This window comes from Trichechus manatus, unplaced genomic scaffold (assembly GCF_000243295.1).
Source record: "Trichechus manatus latirostris isolate Lorelei unplaced genomic scaffold, TriManLat1.0 scaffold00109, whole genome shotgun sequence".
Classification (NCBI taxonomy): domain Eukaryota; kingdom Metazoa; phylum Chordata; class Mammalia; order Sirenia; family Trichechidae; genus Trichechus; species Trichechus manatus.
In genome coordinates, this window is record NW_004444045.1 from 3,766,876 (window position 1) to 3,773,390 (window position 6,515).

The window sequence follows — 6,515 nt, forward strand, 5'->3', positions numbered from 1 at the left end:
TTATAAAGAGAAGAGGAGGGAGAACAATAGAAAATCCACCATTGTTCAATCTTAACATAATGAACTGAACCCTGCCCTCCCCTTTTACTGAGATCAACTGATAGCTGGACACACGGTGGTCTCTGGCCCTCCACCCCCCTGCAGCCATGATATCTTTTGAAATTTAAATTAAGTAAGCCTGGCTTCAAACAAGAAAGAAAAGATCAGCAACTTTAAGTGAAAAAAACCACTAGCAGGATTTGGTCAGGAATTTTTGTAGTGAGTATTTGGTTTTATAGATAAGAAAAACCCTAAAATCAAAGTTAGATGTCTGTTAGGAATATTTCTCTTTGACACCATAGATGCTGAATCTGTGCTCACATCCAAAGCCAATCCCTCCATTGCCCTAAACCCCATCTACTCTTGCCCACCCGAGGACATTCCGACAGGAACACTCTTAACTCTTCTACATCATTCATTTTCGCTTCTGTCCTGGATCGCTTCCTGCACCATACAAACATCATTATTTCTATTATTTAAAAACAAACTTATTTTTATTCCATTTCCCTTACCAGTTCCCACTCCGTTTTTTGTTCTCCTTTGCAAAGAAATTGCTCGAGTTTTTCATATTTTCTATCTCCGCCTTGTGTCTTTTCATTCTTAAACCCACTCATCATAAACAGCTCTTATCAAGGTGAACAATGTGATCCACATTGGTAAACCAGTGCTCAGTCTCAGCCTCCGTCTCACTTTTCACCAACATTTGCTGCGTTTGTTAATTCCCTCCTCCTTGATACAATTTCTTCACCTTGGTCTCTAGGACACCACCTGTCTTGTTTTTCCTCCCATCTTGCTGATAGCCCCTCTCAGTTTTCTTTGCTGGTTCTTCCTCTTCTCTCTAATCTTACTATGGTGTGCTCTAAGGCTCAGTCTTTGATTTTCTTCTCTGTCTATGGTTAACATGTTGCCGTGGAGTCGATTTCGACTGGTAGTGACCCTATGTAATTACTCCTTTGGTAATCTCTCCAGTAGCATGATTTAAATACCATTGATATGCCAAATTTACACCTCCAGCTCAGATCTTTCTCCTGAAATCTAGACTCATAAATTCAGCTACCTGTGTAACATCTCCATTGGGATATCTAATAGGCATTTCAAACATAACACGTGCCAAATTTCACCTCTGATATTCTTCCCAAACTTATTTCACTACGGTTTTGCCCATGTCAGTTGATGCACTTCCATCCTTCAGTTTGCTCAGGCCAAAAATCTTGAAGCCATCCTTGACATCTCCCTTCCCTTCACACCTCATGTAATCTCTAACGTAAATTCCCATTGAACCTACCTTGAAAATATATCTAGAATACCACAACTCTCACTACCTCTACCACTCCTAACCTCGTCTGAGCCTCTTGCTTGGATTATGGCAGTAGCCTTCTGAAACAATCCCGTGATTCTGTTTAGAGAACACAGTGATGCTTTTAAACTGTAAATCAGATCTTCTTGTTCCATTGCTCAATACCCTTGAACCAACTTCTCGTTTCACTCAGAGTACAAGCCAAAGTTCTCAGATTAGTCAAAATGGTTTATATGATCCACTCCCCCTCCTACGCCTCCCAATCTTACTTCTCTGGGCTTATTTCCTGTTACTTTCCTGCTTGCTCACTTCTCTCCAGGCACATTGGCCTCCTTAACGCTCCTTGACCTTTCCAACCATGATCTTGCTTTGCAGCCTTTGCGCTGGCTTTTCCTTCTGCCCTTAATGTCTGTATGGATAGCTCTTTGCTCCAATGTCACGTTCTTAGTGAGGCTTATCCTGACCACCCTATGTAAAGCCACATCTGCTCTCCATCTATTACCTGTCTCTGGCACTTCTGATTCCATTACTCTGCTAAAAAGAAAATAATAATAATAAGTGTGCAGTTTCCTTATTTATTATGCTTGCTATTTATTGCCTGGAATATGTTTCCAGGAGGGCAGAGATTACTAGCATCTCTTGTTTACTAATGTATTTTAAGTACCTGAATGAGTATCTGGCACACAGAGATACTCAAAAAGTTTTACTGAATACATAAATGAATAAAAGAATAGTTATTTGTTATAGTTCTAAGATGGCAGATAATGAGAAGACATTTTTGTTGGTCCAAAACCGAGTCTGAGCACCCTAAAAAGGGTGGTAAGACTTAGACAAACACACAAAAATAAAGACAAAAGTCCAAACTCTTTCTAGACCTTTTTGCTCAGCTAGGTACAAAGAAAGGTCCCTGGGTGGTGCAAATGGTTTCTGCTCGACGCTAACCTAAATGGGGGTGGTTCACATCCAACCAGCAGTACCATGTAAGAAAGGCCAGGCAATCTGCTTCTGTAAAGATTATGCCAACAAAACCATGCAGAGCAGTTCTACTCAGTAATACGTGGGGTCTCCATAAGTCAGAGTCGACTCCATGGCAACTAATAACCGCTACGAAGAAATGACTTCCGGCTCCTCAGGAGTGGGATTTATTGATACGTGAGAAATGCCCTCTTCCCCAAGTTCTGGCCTCGCCCAGTATCTCAGTCAAAGTAAACAGCTACTACCTGCTTTCTGCGCTCAACAGCATTTGACAACATTTTAGAGTATGAAAAAATTGTTTCACGACATGACATTTGGGCTATTGAAAAGAATATATAAGAAAATCTAGAGGGTTTGGGGTACTGTTCAGTGTTTCACTGCACAGAGCCCTCAGGGAAATGTTCTCCAGAAGAATCAATAATTGGCGGCCAACTAAATAGCCTTGTTCCCCTCAAATATGAAGCTAGTTACTTTATCAAGGAAACAGATGCTTATTGCTTTCAGGCAGAAAATAATCAGTCAGGCAGGTTTACAAGCCCCCTCTCCATCTTGAAAGCATTTCTGTCAGCTTCTTCATCCTCGGAGAAAATTACCAGATCAAGCTCTGAAAGGTAGATGATTAGTGGGCGTCACACTTGGCATCTCATTTCTTCTTCCTGGCTGGCAATAGGGAGATGCTACTGACCTTCCACCTAGGAAAAAACACATTTTTGACAATAAAGTTGTCTCAGGGCTTTTTCTTGGAGCAGAGAAATCACGTAACTATATGCTCCTGCAGGAAACCAAGGGAACCTGGCATGAGGCTCCCAGGACAGCTGGGATCATGATGAAGAAACAATGATTCAATAGCTGACATTTATTATAAAGGAGAGAAGACTCTTATGTCTGCCCCCCAAAAATAATTTGGAGCAGGCAGAACAAGTCACCTAGAAAACCCCTTCATCATTTTCTATTATCTGAATGTTCTGAGGACCAATTTCTACACCTTTCAGGAAAATTCAGGAAAGAACAATGGTGGTTATAATAAATGATCAGAGTCTCTGAAAACATAAATCTCAAGTTCAGAGAGCACACAATAAAGTTCTCCAGATATGAGGGAATGCCTTTAAATGCTCTAACTTTCAATAACCGGACCAATAGGCAACATCATGATAAACGGAGAAAATATTGAAGTTGTCCAGGATTTCATTTTACTTGGATCCACAATCAACTCCCATGGAAGCAGCAGCCAAGAAATCAAATGACATATTGCATTGCAAATCTGCTGCAAAAGCCACATTTAAAGTGTTAAAAAGCAAAGATGTCACCTTGGCCTGACCCAAGCCATGATATTTTCAGTCTCCTCATATGCATGCCAAAGCTGGGCAATGAATAAGGAAGACCAAAGAAGAATTGATGCTTTAAATTATGGTGGTGTCGAAGAATATTGAATCTACCATGAATTGCCAGAACAAACAAATCTGTCTTGGAAGAAGTACAGCCAGAATGCTCCTTAGAAGCAAGGATGGCGAGACTATGTCTCACTTCCTTTAGACATGTTATCAGGAGGGACCAGACCATGGATAAAGTAGAGCATTACTGAAAAAGAGGAAGACCCTCAACAAGATGGATTGACACAGTAGCTGCAACAATGAGCTCAAACATAGCAATGACTGTGAGGAAGGCACAGGACTGAGCAGTGTTCATTCTGTTATGCATGGGGTTGTTATGAGTTGGAACCGACTCGATGGCACCTAGCCACGACAACAACTTTCAAGCATTAAAAAATGATTAAAAAGCATATGAACTGACGACATGAAAAAAAGAGGGTTGCAAGAAGACCGTGTGTGATTTTTGTGGTGGAGGAGGGCCAGGACCAAAGAGTCCTGGATGATCTTTATCCACGCTGGGGTTCATACATCGCCAACAAATAAAATGGGAATCTAGGCATTGCTCGCAGACAGAATAAATATATGTCTCACACACATATGTAACAGTGTTTTTCATGTGTGTGTATCTTTTATGGTGCTTATTAAAGGAGAAATTCATTTAAGTGTTAATAGATTCGTAAAATTTTTACCATCATGTATCTTCTTAATCACGGGATTCTAAAAATACAGCTACTGTCACGTGGAGGTCTGTAAAAACTTTTGCTGTATGAAGTAATCATTATACTTTGAAAACCATTATACAAGGCCTAGAAAAATCCTTCAAGCAAATCTCTGCATTGCTTCAGAATCGGCTACGAGTAGTCAGCTATGTTGTCTGGACCACCCAGCTGCGTCATGTGTGGAGACCATCCCAGCACTCCTCTCTTACGTATTGGGTTTAGTTTTTCATTACTTCATATAGGTGGGTTATACCTCTCTACAGTATGGCTAACTGCTTGCAGGCAGTGGGGACACATGGAATTTGGAGCCAGGCCACCTGGGTTTGGGTTCCGAATCCAAGCTCGGTAGCTTTAACGTAAGAGGCCGCTCACTTAACATCGCTGAGTCTTAGTTTCTTTTTCCCACTTGAAAAGTGGGAAAGTAATCAAAGTAATTCACCGTCTAGCACAAGGTGAAGGTAAGGATCCAGTATTGAAGGTGATCTGTAAATTAAATGTGATACAAATATTAGTTTCCCAAGTGACATATGACTCTGCGAGGCTCGTAGTAGAGGTCAACGGTGTACAGTTGTTCCCCTGATTTTCTTGGTCTCTGCTGAACCATCTCAGGCAGTTTATGTTAAGAAATTGGGCTAGCCGGAAGGGAAGAAGGAAGGCACGAGAAAATTAGATTGGCACCTTTAACACAACCATTACAATATTGTGTTTCTGTTACCTCTGCTTATTGAAATATTTTTGCATTCATGAGATGGTCCTCCCTGTCATATACTCCCCCCAAAATAAACTCATGAATTTCATGAAGCTCACAGTTGATGTAATATCCCAGCTTTTGGCATCTGATATGCAGATTTCTTCACAAAGTTCTACCAAGACCACTAGCACTTCCCCCTCCTCCATACTCTCTCTAGCTTTGCAAATTTATGCCTACAGATAGCATCTAGAGTGGGCATTTCATTTGGTAATTTTCCTCTAGAGAAGCACGCTTCTATAGATGTTTCAATGAGCTGTAGAATGATATTTCCGTGGGCTTAACACTTTGGGCTTCAATTAGGTATATATATATTTTTTTTTTTTTTTTTCCTGGTTTTCAGTTCATACTCTTAATGACAGAATGCTATTTGCCACCCACAGGAGTGACTGTATAGGCAGAAAGGAAGTTAGAGACATTTGTGGAATCTACAATGATGCCTTTCAGGAAATAGAAACTGTCTTTACCAGCAGAATGTTGCCATTGGTGTAGAGTATACGTATGAGACAATAAGGAAATGATGTTGCAAATAGACAGGACAAAAATGAAATTACTTTTCCAGCAGCAATTACCATAGTCCCAACTGCAAATTACCCAGGTGGTGGGTGAGGAATTAGATAGGAGACTGCACAGAAAGAGAAGTTAATGAACAGAAGATGGGTAGGGGGCTATAGGCCAAGATCTTCCTCTCTTTCGAACGACTTTCTTGTTAAGGTCTCGCAGCTTTTAGAGGTCTTTTTCTTGTTTTCCACTTTGTATTGATTCCTCTAAGGAGAACAGTAGTAGTTCTACAGTTGTGATTGTTTTCTGAAGTATTCTTAAAAAATTAGTCTAGAAGATCATATTGGTGATTATATATTTTTATCAGTAAGAATGAATAGACCAATTGATCTTACAAGAATTGTTCTTTTCTTGGACAATACTGTGGTCGGTCAAAACTTGCCATCAGTAACTGCAAAGTTTTTGGTCATTTTTTCCAAAACATATACCTGTTGCCATCAAGTCAATTCCAACTTACAGTGACCATATAGGACAGACTAAAACGGCCCCGTAGAGGTTCTATGGCCGTAATCTTTACGGAAGCAGACTGCCATGCCTTTCTCTTGTGGAGATGCTGGTGGGTTTGAACAGCTGACTGTTTGGTTAGCAGATGAGTACTTAACCACTGTGCAACCAGGGCTCCTTAAAACAGCACAAAGGATATAATTTAAAAATGGAAATTTTCTAGAAGAGAGAGAGTCAGAATTGGAACATAGGGAATCTATAAAGTAATACTAACAAAACCAAAAACCCACTGCCGTTGAGTCTATTCTGACTTATAGCAACCCTATAGGACAGAACAGAACTGACCCACAGGGTTTCCAAGG